The 20,819-nt window shown below is 43.2% G+C and overlaps 1 non-coding gene across 1 annotated transcript; it reads left to right on the top strand.

Moving 5' to 3' along the window:
* Positions 1-2,500: 2,500 nt before the first annotated feature.
* Positions 2,501-2,575, top strand: Trnat-ugu. The gene has a single exon. It is a non-coding gene; the product is annotated as a tRNA-Thr (tRNA).
* The last annotated feature ends 18,244 nt before the right edge of the window (positions 2,576-20,819 follow it).

Genomic DNA, 20,819 nt, shown 5'->3' on the forward strand with positions numbered 1-20,819 from the left:
TCCCAAGTGAGCGCGCCAAGTTTCCGTCACTTCCGACAGTAGAGTAGCCGCAGGACAGTTTCAAAACGGCGTTTTGTAGGTGATGTACGTTACAAGCAATGTGTCGTCATTGAATTTCTCGCTGGAGAAAAAGAAACTGTGGGGAATATACACAAACGCTTGTGCGAAGTCTCTGGAGCATATGATGTCGACAGCAGTTGAGTTGTCGCCGGGCACGAAGGGTGAGGTCATCTGAAGGCGGTTCGGCGGAGCTCCACGATTTGCAGCGGTCGGGGAGACCATCCACGGCTGTCACACCCTAGAGGCGTGACCCAGCCCCCTCAGACTTCCATTTATTTGGGTCACTAAAGGATGTCACTCGTGGAAGATATTTTGAGGACGATGTGGAAGCGATTCATGCAGTGAAGCACTTGCTCTGCCACCAGGACAAGGATTGGTACTGACAGGGAATACACGCCCTTGTTTCGCGCTGGAGGAAGGCCATGGAACGGGATGGAGATTACGTGGAAAATAGGGTGTGTAGATGAAACACCATTCTTCCGTGTGTGAACCCCACTATGTTAAATAAAAATTTGTTGAAGAAAAAAATGCGATGCATTACTTTCTGGGCAACCCTTGTAGAAACGGTAAAATGTGGCCCCCGAAGCTCAGGTCGTTCACGCGTTTTTGAAGTAAGAGTTGTCTAAAAACGGATTTCTGAGGAACACAGCAGTGCGGCGTCTGAGTCTTGACGGCTAACATTACCGTCAGCCAGTATGAGTTCTACATCTACATCACGCACCCTCTCGAAACCTGGCCAGCAAGCTACACCGCGATGCAGAGCGCCTCTCTTGCAGAGTCTGCCACTTGAGTTTGCTAAACATCCCCGTAACGCTATCACGCTTACCAAATAACCCTGTGACGAAACGCGCCGCTCTTCTTTGGATCTTCTCTATCTACTCCGTCCACCCGACCTGGTACGGATCCCACACTGATGAGCAACACTCAAGTGTAGGTTCAACGAGTGTTTTGTAAGACACCTCCTTTGTTGATGGACTACATTTTCTAAGAACTTTCCCAATGAATCTCAGCCTGGCACCCGCCTTGCCAACAATTAATTTTATATGATCATTCCACTTCAAATCGTTCCGCACGCATACTCCCAGATATTTTACAGAAGTAACTGCTACCAGTGTTTGTTCCGCTATCATATAATCATACAATAAAGGATCCTTCTTTCTATGTATTCGCAATACATTACATTTGTCTATGTTAAGGGTCAGTTGCTACTCCCTGCACCAAGTGCCTATCCGCTGCAGATCTTCCTGCATTTCGCTGCAATTTTCTAATGCTGCAGATTCTCTGTATACTACAGCATCATCCGCGAAAAGCCGCATGGAACTTCCGACACTATCTACTAGGTCAGACTCTGTCTTTCTGTGGGCAGAGACTACTTTTCCAGCCCTGTGTGCAGTACACGCACTTTACGACCTGAACTGCGAATCAAAGTGTAGGAAGTTCATCTGATGTAAGTATGGCTGGAAAAGTTGTCCGTGACTACTGGGTGACAGGGACACATGGTACCAGAAGTCGTACAAACAACACGTCCATTCCTTATTAAGGGAGGACGTTCATCAAATTGACTGACAATGCCAATTTTTCAATTTATTTTTAATTTATTAGTACAACTCACGCATAATAAGTTGCCGAAGTTTCAGTGATGTGTGCCTGCAAAATAATTAAGTTCGTGACGCGACCTTCCCACCACACTTTTTGAAGCAACACTTCAATACTAACTTGATGAACGACGATCCCACGACCTAAACTTTTACGGGATACATCTAGAAGCTGCAATATCTACTCTTTGGTATTACAGATCAAATGAGTGTTTCGTATCTTAGAAACAATGACGGCCGGAGTGGCCGAGCGGTTCTAGGCGCTATAGTCTGGAACTGCGCGACCGCTACGGTCGCAGGTTCGAATCCTGCCTAGGGCATGGATGAGTGTGATGTCCTTAACTTAGTTAGGTTTAAGTAGCTCTAAGTTCTAGGGAACTGATGACCTCGGAAGTTAAGTCCCATAGTGCTCAGAGCCATTTTTGATTTTAGAAACAATAACAAACCAGCTGATTTGTTTGTGAAGTAGTAATTCTTGTTTTGCCTTGTGCTGCCGGCGGAAGTTTACGCAAATGTTCGCTTCTTTCATCACACAAGAATGCCACTGTCAGAAAGAGTTATAGGAAGTGCAGTATGAGCTACATATTTCCACATGGTGTCAACAGATGAAGATCCCATTCATCATTTGTGCCACAGTAGCTGAGCTTCATATCGATAGGATCGGAGGGATGACAGTCCCAACACTCATAAAGATAGGCTTCCAAATTATATCGTGGATACTGTTGGACCCAGTTACAGGCTTCTGGCACATCCTGAACAACTAAAAAAGTATATATGAAGATAGTAACTGTTCTCGAATGAACAGATACCATTGATGAGTCCCTGCAGTCGCGCTATTCATCTGTGCCCTCGGTGGCTCAGATGGATAGAGCGTCTGCCATGTAAGCAGGAGATCCCAGGTTCGAGTCCCGGTCGGGGCACACATTGTCCGCTGTTCCCATCGAGGTATATCAACACCACCTCTCGGCAGCTGAGGGTTTCAATTAATTATCATTTACACTAAAAACATAACTCCACGGTAAAACTCAGGATCCAGAGCAGTCTGAATTCACTCTTATGGAAAGGATGTCCTAAAACTACAGTTTCATTTACTGCAGTTTTCACACTTGCAACCGATTGTAGTTCTTGTATTTAATGGTGGGAACCTATGGAGGATGGGGGCTGAACTGGCTTTGAGATGGTAAATTTCACTCAAGACATCTTGAGCAAAATGTATTTACAGTGCCTCTCTGCAGCTTAAAAGTCAGTTGAACACATGATAAAGGAAAGAAGGCGAAAAACCAGAGACCAGAAGAGAAGCCCTGAAAGGAAAGAGGACCATGACTACAAACCTGGGACCTTCTTATGAGACGACATAAGGACAAAGGTTAAGTTGAATTTTAAATTGCATTTCCTCAGAACTATATTTTTAAAAGTTTATGTACCTCTTTCTCAGGATTTATGAAGGCTAGAATTATGAAATTTTGAATACTTAATTCTATAAACCCAATAAATGTCGTCTAAAGAGAACGTTTTGAAGTTATGAGTGTAATCTGAAATATGGAGCAAAGTGATTGAAATTTTGCGTGATTTTTATATTATACATACAGAATTACAATTAAAAATTGTTAAAACTGTCCTATTCGATATATTGAAAAAAAACTTATGCGAGAAGTTTACGACATGCAAAGAGACTAATGAGTGAAAATTTTGTAGAAATCTCTTTAACAGTATCTGGGAAAAAGATACACATATTTTTTGAAGATAAAATTTTTAAGGTCCATATAAGAGTTAAATATATGCAATCCAAGGAATTTAAAAATAAATGTGTAAATTGCACTTAAAGAACGACACAAAATTTCATTGCTGTATCTTCAAAATAGTGGATTTGCTGCATCTTTTAAATTATGTTCATTTTTCATGAACATCCTCCCTCAGCTGATGTACATCCATCTGAGGACTGTGGTATGAACTTCCAAAACGCGTTGTTGGGACTAGAATCAAGGTTGGTTATAGTAATTTCTTGAAACTTTGTGGCAGATTAAAACTGAATGCTGGACCGAGACTCGAACTCGGGATCTTTGCCTTTCGTGGGCAAGTCCTCTACCGACTGAGCTACCCAAGCACGACTCACGAACCCTCCTCAGAGCTTTACTTCTGCCGTTACCTCGTCTCCTACCCACCGGAATGTTCTTTCATTCAGAAGGGCTTGTCTTGTAAGTTTCGTAGGAGAGCTTCTGCGAAGTTTGGAGGGTAACAGACGAGGTACCGGCGGAAGTAAAACGGCGGAGACGGGTCGAGAGTGGTGCCGGGGCAGCTAAGTCGGTAAAAGCACTTGCCCGCGAAAGGCAAAGGTCCCGAGTTCGACTCCCGGTCCGGCACACAGTTTTAATCTGCCAGGAAGTTTCATATCAGCGTACACACCGCTGCAGAGCGAAAATTTCTTTGTGATAGTAATTTCTTGTTTCTACTGGGAACCACGGCGGTCGGGGTCAAGACTTAAGTAAAGTGTTCGCACTTAAAAACAGTAGACTTTCTCAACTGGTGCTACGCTTCACCAAAGTGAGAAAGTGTAGACACTACGGGCTTCTTGTCTTTGTACGTCTTCATTACGGTTCGTACGTGAATACACACTATATGGGACTAGACCTTCCGGGCGGGAAGGAGCGCCTGGTCCCCGGCACGAATCCGCCCGGCGGATTGCTGCGCAAACAAGTTCTCCACGTACGCGTACACCACCATTACTCTACCACGTAAACATAGGGGTTACAGTCGTCTGGCGTGAGACGTTCCCTGGGGGTCCACCGGGGGCCGAACCGCACAATAACCCTGGGTTCGGTGTGGGGCGGCGGAGGGGTGAAGTGGACTGCGGTAGTCGCCGTGGGGTTGTGGACCACTGCGGCTGCGGCGGGGACGGAGCCTCTCCGTCGTTTCTAGGTCCCCGGTTAACATACAATACAATACAATGGTACTAGACCACGTTGCCTAAAATCTATTTAGACCGTCGTGGAAAATGCTCTGTTTCGGAGTAAGTGAGAAGCAGACACTTCGTTCAGGTCATCCAGTACAAGAGTTTGCCTGTAGCGTGGGACATTCTCCACTGCAGTGGCAAAATGGCCGGCCCCCTCCTGGTGAGAAGCCTAACGAGTGAGCAGTCATCAAGACATCTGACCCTCACATTCGACAGCCACGCCAGGGCAGGACTGGCGCAAAAAATATAATGTATATTAATGGTTTTCTAACTTGCAACGTACATCGACATTTTTTCCAAGCCAAATGTGCAACATAAGTCGCACGTGCGCAACACTGGTCCACCAGCGGCAACAATACCGTCCTGAGCTGGACTTCCGGCAGAAGAGCAGATCGTGGAGATTTCGAACCCTTGAAGCCAGAAAAGTTTCTAGCTAAGCTGTCTTGGATTGAAATGGAAACAAAGCACGCAACTTTAAACTAAACTGTGTGTGTGTGTGTGTGTGTGTGTGTGTGTGAGAGAGAGAGAGAGAGAGAGAGAGAGAGAGAGAGAGAGAGAGACTACGCTTCGGAAAGTCTGCAACAATTTCAACCGGGAAACAGTCTAAAAAGGTTCTAAGGATTTTGCAAAGGAGGTTGTGTTGAGAAATAATTGTTAAGAAAAATGTTCGATACTTTCGCTGTTTCCGAGTTAATTAGCACTGAAGTTAGCCAGTCAGTCCGTTGTGCAACCAATTTCAAGCAGCCCGCCAGAAACGGTATCGCCATAAGTGTCCTGGATTTAGTTTCCCAAAACTGAACAAGTCTATGATACGAAAATTGTACACGGGACAGTAGTAAGGATCGAACCCGAGCCAAAGGCTGAGCAGCCTCGTGCGCCATCACCTACGTTACGAGAACCAACTGATGCTAATTGTGTCTGTCGCGCCACCTCAAATGGCTAATTCAACGATAATTAATTCGCTAAAGGTACGACATATAGAATTTCTTCGTAACAATTGTTTCTTAGTACAACTTACGCTGCAACACCCTTTCAATCATTTCAGAGCGTTTCTCACCATACTATTTACGGCTTACTATAAGGAAAATTATACTGTTGTGGTAAAGGAGCCCTACCACCTTTAGGGATAGAGTTTGGTTGTGAACGGGATGTCATTCAGAAATGATAGTGAACAAAGTACATTAAGATCTTAACAGTTTTAGAACACGATAGCGAGCTAGTGATAGCAGTTATGACACTTAATCCTATCATGGTAAAAATTTATTTTGCATATATTTGAAAAATAATAGGTCAAAACTTTTTTCCTTTGTGATAAATAATACACTTTTACTGTCAAGAAAATCTTAAGCTGACTGATTTTGAAAATAGGTGAAGTGGGACCCATGTATCCCAGAACGAAACTAGATCAATGTTCCTTGGATTTTCACAATTAATTTTTAATTTTAGAATGATTTCATCAGCATGGAAAATATGGAAAAATGTTTGACAGAGCCAGTATCAAATTATTAATCCTGCAGACAATGAAAAACATAAAATATCGCACACAAGTGCTCAACATAACGCTTGATGATGGCTTTGACTTATCATAAACCAACGTTTTCTTCGTCGTATGAAGTTCTCAGGGACTTATATGTGCCACTATATACAAAATATGTACAAACCAGTAGACCCGCTGAGGTGTGTAGTCATGTTTCAAATGTCTATGATGTGTAAGAAAACACAGTTACTTCAGACATTCTTGGAATTGAGAATATGGTGATTAGGTCTGATTTTCATGAAACCAAGCACAGTGCCACATATAAATACATGCCGCCTCATTTGCTCGCTCACAGCCTTCTACACATCCGCCCCATGATTCGTAGCATTTTTCTCCAAATTTGGAAAGATTCTCGCAACATGGTAGCACTAGACAGATACGAGATATAGACACCCCAACACTCAAAACTGTGCATTACTTTAGTGTCACATATGTATCCCAAGGACCACGAAAGGGTGGGGATGAGGGTCGGAATAGACAGAGCGACAACAAGAGAAGTCCAGGAGCAACTGCCACGAAATTTGGTACTTCGTAATACAAGTTTGAGATAAGTAAGTAACAGGAACGCAAAATAAACAGTTAGTGGCGAATAAATGAACAGGGAACAAGGAGGTGTGGTAGAAGCGATAAGCCACATTAAATTATTGTTTAAAATTATCTTACAACAAAATCGAAATTTGTGACTGCGGAATTCCCCACACAGTTTCAAACACTACATCAGTTCATTCAAATAAATATGGATCATGATACACACAATGTAGAAGATGGGCATGTGGCGGAAAAGCAGATGACAAGCTCGGATTATGGAGTCGCAGTTTAGAACCTACTGAAATTCGTGTACAATAAATAATACGAAAGCTGTGGTGTCACCGCCAGACACCACACTTGCTAGGTGGTAGCCTTTAAATCGGCCGCGGTCCGCTAGTTTACGACGGACCCGCGTGTCGCCACTGTCAGTAATTGCAGACCGAGCGCCGCCACACGGCAGGTCTAGAGAGACTTCCTAGCACTCGCCCCAGTTGTACAGCCGACTTTGCTAGGAAAGGTTCACTGACAAATTACGCTCTCATTTGCCGAGACGATAGTTAGCATAGCCTTCAGCTACGTCATTTGCTACGACCTAGCAAGGCGCCGTTATCATTTGTTATTTATCTTGTGATGCATGTACCGTCAGACCGATGTTCACCAATTATGAATTAAAGTTAAGTATTCCCGTAGTTACTTACGTTCTTTGCTACTATAAATTCCCTTAACTGTTCCAGACCTCACGCCAGCCTGCGTGAGCTTAAACGCGTGCCTTTCGGCTTCACCTCGTAGTGGCTTGGCTGTCTTGCCAAGTCACAACAAAAGCAAATGGATCAGCATGATAAGGGAGACAGTGTGGTACTCGTAGAACAAAGGCGTAGGATAACGGCTGAATCTGAAGTACTTGACTCGGTTTAACTTAATCATTCAGCATTCTCATTCTCACAAGGAATCGCTTCAGTGCGAGGTCGCGAAAGGCTAACGATATTTACGGCACTCGACGCCCCCACGTATTATCTACAACGCAACCACAATACTCGTTGCTAATAGCAACAGGAGCGGGACTGAAGGTATCCTGTGGTGAGCACAGCCTTACGGAGGAATGTTGAGCTGCTCAGTCGACGAGTAACCCACCACACAGAAAGAAGTACGGATAGAATCAGAGCAATGGCAACGACAAACAAAGCAAATGCTGCCATATATGTACGATAACAGTTGCCGAAGTTAACACTTCGTCAGAAAGGAACTCGAGAAATTTCGCAGAATGAGAAAGAAGTGGCAGATGAAATATTAGCGTTTCCGCAAGATGAGTCAATGGAATGTGAGGTGTCGTATACGCTCGACTCTGTGTATAATGTACATGAGGACTACAATGACGACGATACGTTATTAACAAGCGAAACTGGTGCTACAACAGGTATTGAATCATGTAATTCACCATCGTTGTCGGACAGGGAGCCACAAATCTCGTCTCCATTGAAACGTAGTAGAGGACAATCGTTGTCCAAGGGGTGGGCACTAAACACAGTTACGTACATGGAAGAGCATCGGCAGCATAGTAAAAAAACAAATTTCTAACACGCCCGCAGCAGTATGAGCGTGCTGTGAATAAGAAAAACTACGGACATAGAAGGGATGACAAGACGCACTTCTTACAAGAACAGGTGTCTGTGCGTTTCACGGATGCTCGATACAATTTACGGGATGTGCGTGACAGTGACCTAAAGTGCGCGTCATTTATGTTGGCGGCCGAGTTTAGGTTCGTTCTGCGCATCTGACGTCACAAAACACAGTCAGCCAATGAACAGAGAACGACGTTGCCACATATCGACTGCAGTGCAGAGCATGGACGAGTGTCTTCAGTTTTAGAAACGTTCAGTCATAAATAAAGTAATAGAACAAAAGCAGTGTCTTGATAGCAGACATTCTTTTATAGAAAGTTTGGAAAAAGCATTCTTTATACCAATTGCTTCATATTCTATTAATTAATTAAACCAAACAAGCAATAAGACTCCTAATTCAGGTGATAGCAAGGAAAGGTGTTTGTATCAATCTCACGAACCGCTTTCTCGCAATAAAGAACAGCGGTAATTGTTTATTTCCTATTGTATTTCGACGAAGCGTGAGTAATTCATAGTCATACCAAGTGTTTGTCAGTATTTTGCGTGATGTGTTATAGTCCTCATGGCGTTATGTAGTCAGACGAGGTGCGTTAGCGTAACGGTGAAGGTGTTGGGCTGCTACGCGAAAGGTTATGAGTTCAAACCTTGGGTGGTGCTTAATATTTTCATTACTTAAAAACAATATCGAAGTGCCTTACTTCACGAATTATATTCGTTTGAATGCAATTTTTTGAAATTTCTAGTGCTTTGTCTCTTCATTAACCCTTTCGCTGCTGCAGACACGTGCTCCCCGCATTCCGCGCTGTGCGCGATTTTTTCATCACTGCACTGCTCGCCTGTGCAGACACATGGTGTTCCCACTGCTTTGACACACTTATCATTCGATTTCACAAAAACTATTTGGCCCAAAAATTTGATTTTTACACGTCTTCTTGACTGATACCTTGCCCCCATAAATGATTTAATTTTGTTTCGATGTTCAACGGCCGGCAGAAGTGGCCGTGCGGTTAAAGGCGCTGCAGTCTGGAACCGCAAGACCGCTACGGTCGCAGGTTCGAATCCTGCCTCGGGCATGGATGTTTGTGATGTCCTTAGGTTAGTTAGGTTTAACTAGTTCTAAGTTCTAGCGGACTAATGACCTCAGCAGTTGAGTCCCATAGCACTCAGAGCCATTTGAACCATTTTTTGATGTTCAACGCAGTTATTATGCAGCATTAAATATAGTAAACCACTGCACGAAATTTTGAAGAGTTTGCAGAGCTAAAAGTCCATAGAGTATACTTTCCGTATGGTCGAATTTAGTTGCCACAATGTTGAGAATGAAATGTGGACAAGATACCTAAATTTCATATAAAATTTACTGTACATCAATAGCTCATTTAAGTACCACATAGGTGTCGTATGTAATGTTGAGAAATATTCCGTCTTTCGCGACTGTAATAAAACTATTATTTACACTGGACGCGTTTGGCTTTATTTTAAAGCACTTCAATCAAGGAAAGGTATGGCACATACACAATGGTACTCATGTTCTCTTTCTCGTTTTTGTTCCACAGTCGCAGTTTTACCAATGGTACTGAAATATATTCCTCTTCTGCAAATGTAATAAGGGACTTATTTAGACCAGACGCGTTTCTCTCTTTTGAAGCATCTTCAGTGGACAGTATTTTGTCTTCTCCATTGCCAAGTCACCTTCCATAGTTTTGTGCTGAGGTAACACAATATTCAACGTTTGTGTTTCAGCAAATAAATGATGTTTGTGTGTGCCACACACAAAAATTTTATTTGACATAGCTCAGAGCACTTCACTGATAGACGGTATATTCAAGTCCTAATGTTTTTGTAAGTCCACAGTTTTGTTTAATGTTTTTGTCTACTTCCTTTTGATTGATTGAAGTGCTTTAAAATAAAGCCAAACGTGCTCAGTGTAACTAAAACTTTTGTTACAGTCGCTAAAGACGGAATATTTCCCAATATTATATACGACACCTATGTGGTACTTAAATGAGCTATTGTAATACAGTAAATTTTATATGAAATTTAGGTATCTTGTCTACATTTCATTCTCAACATTGTGGCAACTAAAATCGACCATACAGAAAGTATACTCTATGGACTTTTACCTCTGCAAACTCTTCAAAATTTCGTGCAATGGTTTACTATATTTAATTCTGCATAATAACTGCGTTGAAAATCGAAACAAAATTAAGTCATTTATGGGGGGAAGGTATCAGTCAAGAAGATGTGTAAAAACCTAATTTTTGGGCCAAATAGTTTTTGTGGAATCGATTGATAAGAGTGTCAAAGCAGTCGGAACACCACGTGTCTGCACAGGCGAGCAGTGCAGTGACAAAATCGCGCACAGCGCGGAATGCAGGGAGCACGTCCTTGTAGCAGCGGAAGGGTTAATGCGGCCGTGGTGGCTTTACTTCATGAACTGCGCGCTTCCCCCTACACGTAAGCTTGCGAACTATGCTATACTATGGCGCTGCTTCTATTGGCGCGTGCGTCGTGTGCAACTGGCAACGCAGCAATCTCCCGCGTCTGGGCGGGCATGCACGAGCCGCTAAGATCAAAGAAATTAACTATAGTACGTGATACACATCAAATACCGTAAGCCGTAGATTAGACTGATTTCAAGGGAAGCAGTGGATAACAGCGTAACTTCAAACTGTTCTACAGTATTGGAAGACGTAAGATAATGAAATTTCGTACAAAGCGTCAGATGTACAGTGCGCGGAAAACGGCCTGAAAATTCGTAGATGAGAGAAAAAAAAAACTTATCCCATCATTCAGTAAGAAATTATTTTTTCATCTCCGACCAATCAGCATTTGAATAGAAAAAGCGTATGATACTAACCCTGGAAATTAACGGTACCGAGAGCGTTGTATCAGGATCAGCTAACATCAATTCATTCGTATACAGAATGTTGACGTAGAAAGTAAATTGGCTGAAAAGTTATTTATTGTGCTGCGACAAGTCGGAGGTGCTCTGTCTCCAACGGTTCTTCCTCGTGTCCGTGATCTTGCCAGGACAGTAGGGAATATTTACGTCACAGCAATCAAGAGTGGTAAATAGGCGTGAGAGAACTACAGCTGCAGCATGAGCACTGCTTTTGATCAATAGCCGTTCAAAATAACTTGTTTCTGCTTGAGTCTTGGTCTGCGTATAAAAATCTTATTCCTTTAGAACAAACTATCCCTCCTGGTAAGTGTGTGTCGGCCGGCCGGTGTGGCCGAGCTGTTCTAGGCGCTACAATCTGGAACCGCGCGACCGCTACGGTCGCAGGTTCGAATCCTGCCTCGGGCGTGGATGTGTGTGATGTCCTTAGGTTAGTTAGGTTTAAGTAGTTCTTAGTTCTAGGTGACTCATGACCTCAGATGTTAAGGCCCATAGTGCTCAGAGCCATTTGAACCATTTTTTGAAGTGTGTGTCGTTGAAATTCATGCCACCAGCTACCACTGGACAAATTCAGCTTCTGCACTGCCGGCAGCTACGCCATGCAGGATAGCCAGTTTCACGCTAAGTCCCATGGCAGACTGTTTCACATTCGGTTGCATGCCGTCACATTCCTTCGGTTTTCATCACTCCGTTACACCAACATTGCTCAAGAGTGGATACCCAGCTGAACGTCCTGCAAGGTTTGTCGCTCCCAAGGAGTTCGCCTCCGACCTGGATGGTGCGAATCTCTGCGGTCACTGGGACGCCCCATTTTTCGTTCGGTGTTCATGGTGCAAGTTAACGGTTCTTGAATGCCGACGATGTCCATTTTCTGAAGTGTAATAAATACATTCTACACACTGTTGAACTCTGTACCTCCCGGACACTCATTTTGTGTCCCTCTACTGATGCACATGATGAGTCATTAGGAGCTGTTATTTTCCCTTTCGTAACTGTTAACATTATCACCATAATTGTTCAACTTATTTATTGAAAAAACCATCGAAAAACTGAAAAAATAACCGAAGGAATTAAAACTAACGGGGAACGAATATACTGTATCCGTTTTGCAGATGATATAGTAGTACTTGCTGACTCAGTAAAGGAAATGGAGTTTATGTTGCTAAAATTTGCCAAAATTCTAAGGGAAGTTAATCTAAAAATAAATAAGAAGAAAAAAAAACTATGGTAGTAGGGAAGACAAAAGAAAACGGTAAAGTTAATATTAAACTAGAAGATGATGTTCTAGAGCAGGTTGAGAACTTCTGTTATTTGGGGAGCGCAGTTACTGACAACAATAAATGCATCACAGATATAAAGAGAAGTATAGCCTTGGCAAAGCAAGCTTTCCAAAATAAAAGTAATTTACTAACAGACAATCATATAAGCCTAGAAAGTAGGAAAAAGTTTGCCAAAACTTTTGTCTGGAGTGTCTTAACATACGGATGTGAAGCGTGGACTCTGGGAAAGGCAGAGAAAAACCGAATAGAGGCAATGGAAATGTGGATATGGAGAAGAATGACGAAAACAAGCTGGGTAGATAGAAAAAGTGATGAATAGGTCTTAAGAGAAATGAATGAGAACAGAACGCTGCTAAATTATGTAGGAAGAAGGAAATCAAAAAATGATAGGGCACATAATGAGACACAACCAGTTCCTAAAGAATGTATTTGAAGGAAAAGTTTTAGGGAAAAACAAAGAGGCAGGCGAAGAGCAACGTATTTTAATAACATCAAAGAAGATATGGGGATAAAATCGTATGAAGAATTGAAGAGGATGACAATGGAGAGAGAGACGTGGCTAAATCGACAAGGCATAGCCTTTAGTTTATGATGATGAACTGTTAACACGTTATTTTCAAATGAGCCTTACTAAAGATCGAACTTGCGACCACGCGCCTGTGTGTGTGTGTGTGTGTGTGTGTGTGTGTGTGTGTGTGTGTTTCGTAGCCACCTCGTCGTTAATCCGTGTAGGAACACGGCTTATACAGCGGAGTCTGACGCTGTCTTCACACAGGCATCGTTTATAGATTCCTTCTGTTGAATCTACATTTAAACTCTAACTGAAGTGACACGACATAAGTGGTAAATATGTCTCCATTTCTTCAATTACGTGGGCCGTCTCTAAATTTTTTTTTACAAAAACACTGAATGAAAAACATTCTTGGTACAATTCTGGAAACATTTTCCTATGCTGAGATTGGTTAAGGAAAAAGAAAGTACACGTTCTCGTACTGATGAAAATAGCTGGCAAACCAGTTTTTGTTTGACACGAGGGGGAAAAAAAAACGTCGTTACACGACAGACCAGGTGATTATGGGCAGCGCGACTTTAGTTCTGTGTCTTTTCCGTCAAATAATCAAATCTTTGTTGTGCTTTGAGACAGCCGGCATTGTCGCGATGAAGAATGATGCGACGTTTTCGGCTGTTTTTCCCGATTTCACCGACGGCTTGTGGCAAACAAATTATTTTATAGCGTTCATCGATCCTCCAAAATCAATGGTCGCCACACGTTCAGCTTAAGCAAAGGAACAAGGAATATTATGTTCGAAGGGGCATCGCGAACGAATCACTTTTGTTGACTTTGGTTGACTTTTGGAACACCCAAGCAGTTGATAGCCGCTCAGTTTCCGACTCCTACGAATATATCGAAATTTTGTCTCCTCTTACAGTGCTGTATATGGGTTTTTCATGTTGTCCGTCGTATGTTTCGATCATTTCCTTGTACTACATGACACAAGACTGTATTTGAGCTTCGGTTAAATTGTGCGGACACAGATGGGAAGAGAGACGTAACACAGCTAGTTGCCGACGCAATATCGATGCACTGAAGTCTTCGTAATGCCTTGACAATGCCACTAATCTCTCAGTAAGTGATGTGTTAATCCTGTGCAAACACGTTGTGGACAGCATGAAGTTCGGAAAAATAAGCAATTTTGGTAGACATCATTCATTGCTGACGGAGTACGACCGTCACCGAATTCGTGCAAGGAAAAGCTTCGCGTGAAATAAGCGTTTTTCCGGAACACTGCTTCTTTGAACGGTCGGTGCAAGCAAACTACAGTTGTCACTATTAACGCTTGCACTTTGTTTTGACGAGAGTCATGGTAGTGAGTTGTGAACTTCAATAAGTCGGATGACACTAGCAGTTTGAGGATGTGGTGTTTGCTGTTGGCCGGCCGAAGTGGCCGTGCGGTTAAAGGCGCTGCAGTCTGGAACCGCAAGACCGCTACGGTCGCAGGTTCGAATCCTGCCTCGGGCATGGATGTTTGTGATGTCCTTAGGTTAGTTAGGTTTAAGTAGTTCTAAGTTCTAGGGGACTAATGACCTCAGCAGTTGAGTCCCATAGTGCTCAGAGCCATTTGAACCATTTGTTTGCTGTTATCTGAGAAACAAGGAATAAGAAGGAAGTTAACCACGAAAACAAAATGCATTTGTTTTACATACATGGTGTGAACATGACCGTAATTTCAGTGATGTTCATGATTTGTTTGTGGAACATTTTCCAAACATCGAACACTCCTTCTTGGCAAGGTATTAGCAAATTAAATTTTAGATTTAAGAGACTGGTTTGGTTGCGTAGCTTCTTCGGTCACGCAGAGGCAGGCCAATATAATCTTAAATGTTGTCATTGTTACGCATCTTTTGTGCAGTCACCGGCTAAACCAGGACGAATAGCGCCGAAGAAGCAAGCAATGCCAAGAAAAAGCTGAAATTGAGGCAATATATGCCTACTTTATTTCAAGGCCTAAATGAAGATGATGAGGACAAGCGTACGGAATTTTGCGAGTTGTAAACAATCAGACAAGAAGCCGAATTCAAGATTTACAAAGGATACTTTGGAGCGACGACGCGGCTTTTAAGGCGAACGGCACAGTGGACAGAGACAACTGTGCCCTCCGGGACAGTACGAATCCCCATGTGGCGAGTATGAGGGTATGGACAGCGGTTTCCAGGGGTCGGCTATCAGGTTTTATCTTTTTTGCCAATTCTGTAAATTATCAGCCGGTGAAGGGACAGTCGATACGGCAACAGGACGGAGTACGTCCGCATTATGGAGTAGTTGTAAGAGACTGTGTGAATGAAAACTCTGATGAGTGGCTTGGTAGATGAGCTACTATTGAAGGCCTCCACTATCACCATGTATCATACCTTGGATCTTACAGCTTCGGGTATTCTTAAGAATGAGGTTTATTCCATCAAGACTCGCGATGTTGAGCATATGAAGGAACTAAACCACTCAGAATCTGAAAACCTACAGTTCTGGAAGTTTTGCGACAAAGCTTGCAATTATGTGTTGAAAAGATGCAATGTTTGCTTAGAACAGCACGGAAACCACTTTGAGCAACTTTTGTAGATGCAGTGTGCTCTACATGAATTTCTATGTTGATAACAAATTGAATTTGTATTTTTATGTATTTATTGTGCCAAATGCATTTTGGCAACTGACTTGTGACCAACCCTGCACTGTCAATTTTGATCACCTGCTCTTTGACAGAATTACAATGTCTTCGGCAAACCTTTAAGTTTGTATTTCTTCTCCCTGAACTCTAATTCCTAATCCAAATTTTCCTTTTGTTTCCTTTACTGCGTCCACACTGCATAGATTGAGTAACATCAGGGATAGCCTAAAACCCTGTCTCATTCTCTTCTCAACCACTGCCTCCCATTTATGGCCCTTCACTCTTAAAATTGCACCGAGCGAGGTGGCGCAGTGGTTAGACACTGGACTCGCATTCAGGAGGACGACGGTTCAATCCCGCGTCCGGCCATCCTGATTTAGGTTTTCCGTGATTTCCCTAAATCGCTCCAGGCAAATGCCGGGATGGTTCCTTTCAAAGGGCACGGCCGACTTCCTTCACCGTCCTTCCCTAATCCGATGAGACCGATGACCTCGCTGTCTGGTCTCCTTCCCCGAAACAACCAACCAACCAACCATCTTAAAATTGCCATCTGGTTACTGTACAAGCTGTAAATAGGCTTTCGCTCCCTGCATTTTACTCCTGCTACCTTCAGAATATCAAAGATAGCCGGCCGCGGTGGCCGAGCGGTTCTAGGCGCTTCAGTCAGGAACCGCGCGACCACTAAGGTCGCAGGTTCGATTCCTGCCACGAGCATGGATGTGTGTGATGTCCTTAGGTTAGTTAGGTTTAAGTAGTTCTAAGTTCTAGGGGACTGATGACCTCAGATGTTAAGTCCCATAGTGCTCAGAGCCATTTGAACCATTTTGAATTTCAAAGATATTACTCCAGTCAACATAGTCAAAAGCTTTCTTTAAGTCTAGAAATGCTCTAAACGTAAGTATGCCTTTCCTTAACCTATCTTCTATGAGAAGTCGTTGGGTCAGTGATGCCTCATGCAAAATCCATACTGATGTTTCCCAAGGTCGGCTTCGACTATTTTTCCATTCTTCTGTGAAGAATTCACGTTAATATTTTGCAACCGTCACTTGGAAAGAACACACAGAAAATGTTGGGGGGAAGACTAACCAAAGGCTGCGTTTTATTGGCAAGACACTTAGAAAATGTAACAGACCTACTAAGGAGACTGGCTACACTACGGTTGCCCGTCCTCTTTTAGAATACTGCTGCGCGGTATGGGATCCTTACCAGATATAACTGACGCAGTAGATCGAAAAAGTTCAAAGAAAGGCAGCGCGTTTTGTATTATCACGAAATATGGGAGAGAGCGTCACAGAAATGATACATGATTTGGGTTGGAAATTATTAAAAGAAAGGCGTTTTTCGTTGCGACGGAATCTTCTCACGAAATTCCAATCACCAACTTTCTTCTCCGAATGCGAAAATATTTTTTTGACACCGACCTACATAGGGAGGAACGATCACCGCGATAAAATAAGGGAAATCAGAGCTCGTACGGAAAGATACAAGTGTTCGTCCTTTCCGCGTGGTATACGAGATTGGAATAATAGAGAATTGTGAAGGTGGTTGAATGAACCCTCTGCCAGGCACTTAAATGTGATTTGCAGAGTATCGATGTAGATGTATTAAATTGATAGTTCGGTAATTTTGACGCCTGTCAGCAAGTGCTTTTTTTGGAATTGGAATTCTTCCGTTGTTCTGAAACTCTGAGTGCATTTCGCCTCTCGCAATAATGTTGCATACCAGATGATACGCATTCCAAATGTTTGAAAATGCGTAAATGCCGATGTTGTCGTTCAAAGTTAGAAATGAATAAAACTTTTTAGAGCAGCCAGTGTGGAGTAATGACCTCTTTCAGAGCGCAATGTCTCTGTTTGGTCAATGACGTGTGCTCTGTCTGCTACAGCAACGGCCTCAGCTTGCACGCACCAGCGCTTCGGTGGCAGCAGGTGTGATGAGTACAGCACACGGCGCTCTCGCCGCTACGCTACACCGTGCTACGCCGCGCTGCTTACACGCGCCTGACGCGGCCTGTGCACACTGAAGCCTCTCGTGACGCAATGCGCTGACGCAGATACAGGCGGGCGGCTCTGGAATCCTGGTGAAACACAAAACACGCTCGCGGCCTGCGTCCAGGAACGCAAGCAGATGGCTCGTCTGCAGGTACCGTCTGGCTGACCGCACACACACACTCAACAGGGACTGTCCAGCCTTGTTGTTTCTGCCACTGTCCCCCCTCTCCCACACCGCAACCACGCCAAGTTCACGCTCCGCCTCGTACGTACGTGACAATGGGCTCACGGGAGTCCCATTTCAAGTTTCTTTCTACTGACCGCTAGATGGCGCTGTCAAAGTGCGAGATTAGTATTCCTGCGTAATTTGTCATTTCCTCTTGTTAACGGAGTAAACCAGGGTGATTCTCGATTTTGGAACCAATATTCAGAATTTTTTTCACTAAAATAACAAATTACGAAACTGGCTTTAGATCTTTACTGTACACAATTAACAATGTATTACGTATTTTTTTAAGTAAAACACGTGCACCCAGAGGACACTTCAAGACATCGACGGAAGGCCTTCGCAGAGTTGGTTGGGTATTTCGTTGATTTGCGGGACGGGGCCGAAAGCGAGGTCATCGATCCGATCGGATGGCGAAGGAAGTCGGCGGTGGCCTTTCAAAGGAATCATCCCGGCATTTTCCTGAAGCGATGTTGGGAAGTAACGGAAAATCTAAGTCGCGATGACTGGAAGCGGGTTTGAACCATCGTCCTCACCAATGCGAGTACACTATGCTAACTAATGCGCCACCTCGCCATTCTCGCAGTCTCGCGGAGTGCGAGAGCAGTTGATGCGAGCTCTCAATGGCACAGCTTTCAGCCTATGACAAAATTTCAAAAACTGCTTTCAAACTGATGATACTGTCTAACATAGTACGCATACATATTTAAAAAAAGGATTTTTATCAGAATTGCGGCACTTTGAAATAAAAGAATTTTTTCGACAAAAAAAGTCATCGTAAAAACGTGAACCAAACATGGAGATCAAAATATACCAACGAAAGAAAGATCGCAACATCAAGAAATAATGTTCAGTAGCGAAATTTTGGGAATACATCTGTCTAGGGAAAAATTTAAGTTATTAACACTGTAAGGTCATAGGTTAATGTAATCTCGAGATAGCCGCGCGGGTTGGCCGTGTGGTCTGGAGCGTCTTGTCACGGTTCGTGCGGTTGCCCCCCGTCGGAGGTTCGAGGCCTCTGTCCTTAGCGTAAGTTACTTTAAGTTAGATTAAGTAGTGCGTAAGCCTAGGGACCGATGACCTCAGCAGTTTGGTCCCACAGGAACTTGCCACAAATTGCCAAATTTTAATCTCCAGATACGCCATTGCAAACATGAAATTCTGGTACATAAATAACTGTTGTAGTCGCAAGAATGTTGCATGCAAGCATGCAAATGTGCATGAATTGTGTTGTACAGGTGTCGGATGTCAGCTTTCAGGATGGTGTTCCCTGCCTGATGCACTTCGTCCGTGAAAAAAGGGACTGTTATTTCTGTTTGTCGATGAAGCCGGAGTTGTCCGATGATGTCCCATGTGTGGGCGACTGTAGACGGATCTTGGGATCGAGCAGTTGAAAGTAACATGTCGACACTCTGTAGAGCATCTTGAGTTATAACAGAGGTCGTTGGTGATCCTAATACTCTTGGAAAACACGCCCTTGGAATGCTGTTCATGAATGGCAGCACAGTAAGCCGAATCACCAGACTGACGAACACATTTGTTGTCAGGGTGCATGGGATAACCACAAGAGAGCTCCTGCTGTCAAACGAAACCACACCACAGACCACAATTCCAGGTGCAGGTTCAGTGTGTCTGACGCACACAGAGATTGATTACAGGCCCTCAACTCGCCGCCTCCTAACCAACACACGGCCTTGAACTTATAAATATGTAAAAGCTTGTACACAGGCTGTCAGAAAAAGTATTTGACATTTCGAGAGACGGAAGCATGATCAATCCCGTAAACATGGACTCTAAAATGCATCTAATTTTTGTCTTGTTTTGGTCCATACTACCACCTCTCAAAATACGGAGTCTTGTTAGCACTCTGTATATGAATTACGTTATTTTTGTTGTTCTCTAATTCTAGTATCATTACACTTTCAATACTGTTGTAAAACTGATCCACGGCTGAATAAAAAATATGCGCGATTCTATCAGCGACGAATTTCGTTAAGGCAGATCAAAATCGTTTCTTTACCCCTTCAAAAACGAAGCTGTGGACACTATTATTCAAGAGCTTAAACATGTATCTTAGACAGTTGCATTTTAGACGCATCGAAGACTCCATTACATCCGATTGTGCATCAACATTTAGCTGCGAAAACAAAACTGGGTTTTTGAACATCCGCAACTGCGAAGCAAGATAACTGAATTGGAAATCCGCTTCAGTTGTAGATAGTGTATGTTTTTATTTCAGAACTAGTTCCGGAGGTTTTATAGTTCCATCATCAGCTGGCACCTACAGCGAACGAGAACGCGAGGGAACAGCACAAAATAGTGCAGCTGTTGTAACAAAGATGCGTAAACCACGTTTATGTTGGTAATGCCACTAATCATTGTTTGTTACAACGTTCGCGCCATTTTGTACTATTCCCTCGCGTTGTTGTTCGCAGTATGTGGCACCTGATGATGGACCTATAAAACCTTCAGAGCAAGTAGTGCAATAAAACTTGCAATAGCTACAACTCAAGCCGATTTCTAAATCAGTTGAAGCTGTGAAAAATATATCGGTTCCCGTTGGATTCCGCACAATGTGACAAAAACACAAAAATATCGTCGTGTAAACTGGTGTAAGGAAATGATCAAACAGTTTGAGGAAGCAAATGCAAACTTCGTAACAGGAGACAAAACTTTACACATCCGTACGAGCCTGAATGTAAGCGCGGCAGTCAATTGTTTGGGTGTTGCAAGATGAACAGAAACCGACGAAAATGGTTCTCTCGCGAAGCACTCCGAGGAAATGGTCATTTGTTTGTTTGGTTACGCTGGACAAGTACTAGAATGTTCAGTGCTGCACAACATTAGTTTGTCAGAAGTCATGGAGTACGTAAGGACAAACAATCGAAGACAGCTCATCGTTATATATCGATGATTATGGTGATATGTGGTTAGGGCAATCAACAGCAATGTCACAAGAGCACTGATGAC

Source organism: Schistocerca piceifrons, chromosome 10, assembly GCF_021461385.2.
Source record: "Schistocerca piceifrons isolate TAMUIC-IGC-003096 chromosome 10, iqSchPice1.1, whole genome shotgun sequence".
Taxonomy (NCBI): Eukaryota; Metazoa; Arthropoda; class Insecta; order Orthoptera; family Acrididae; genus Schistocerca; species Schistocerca piceifrons.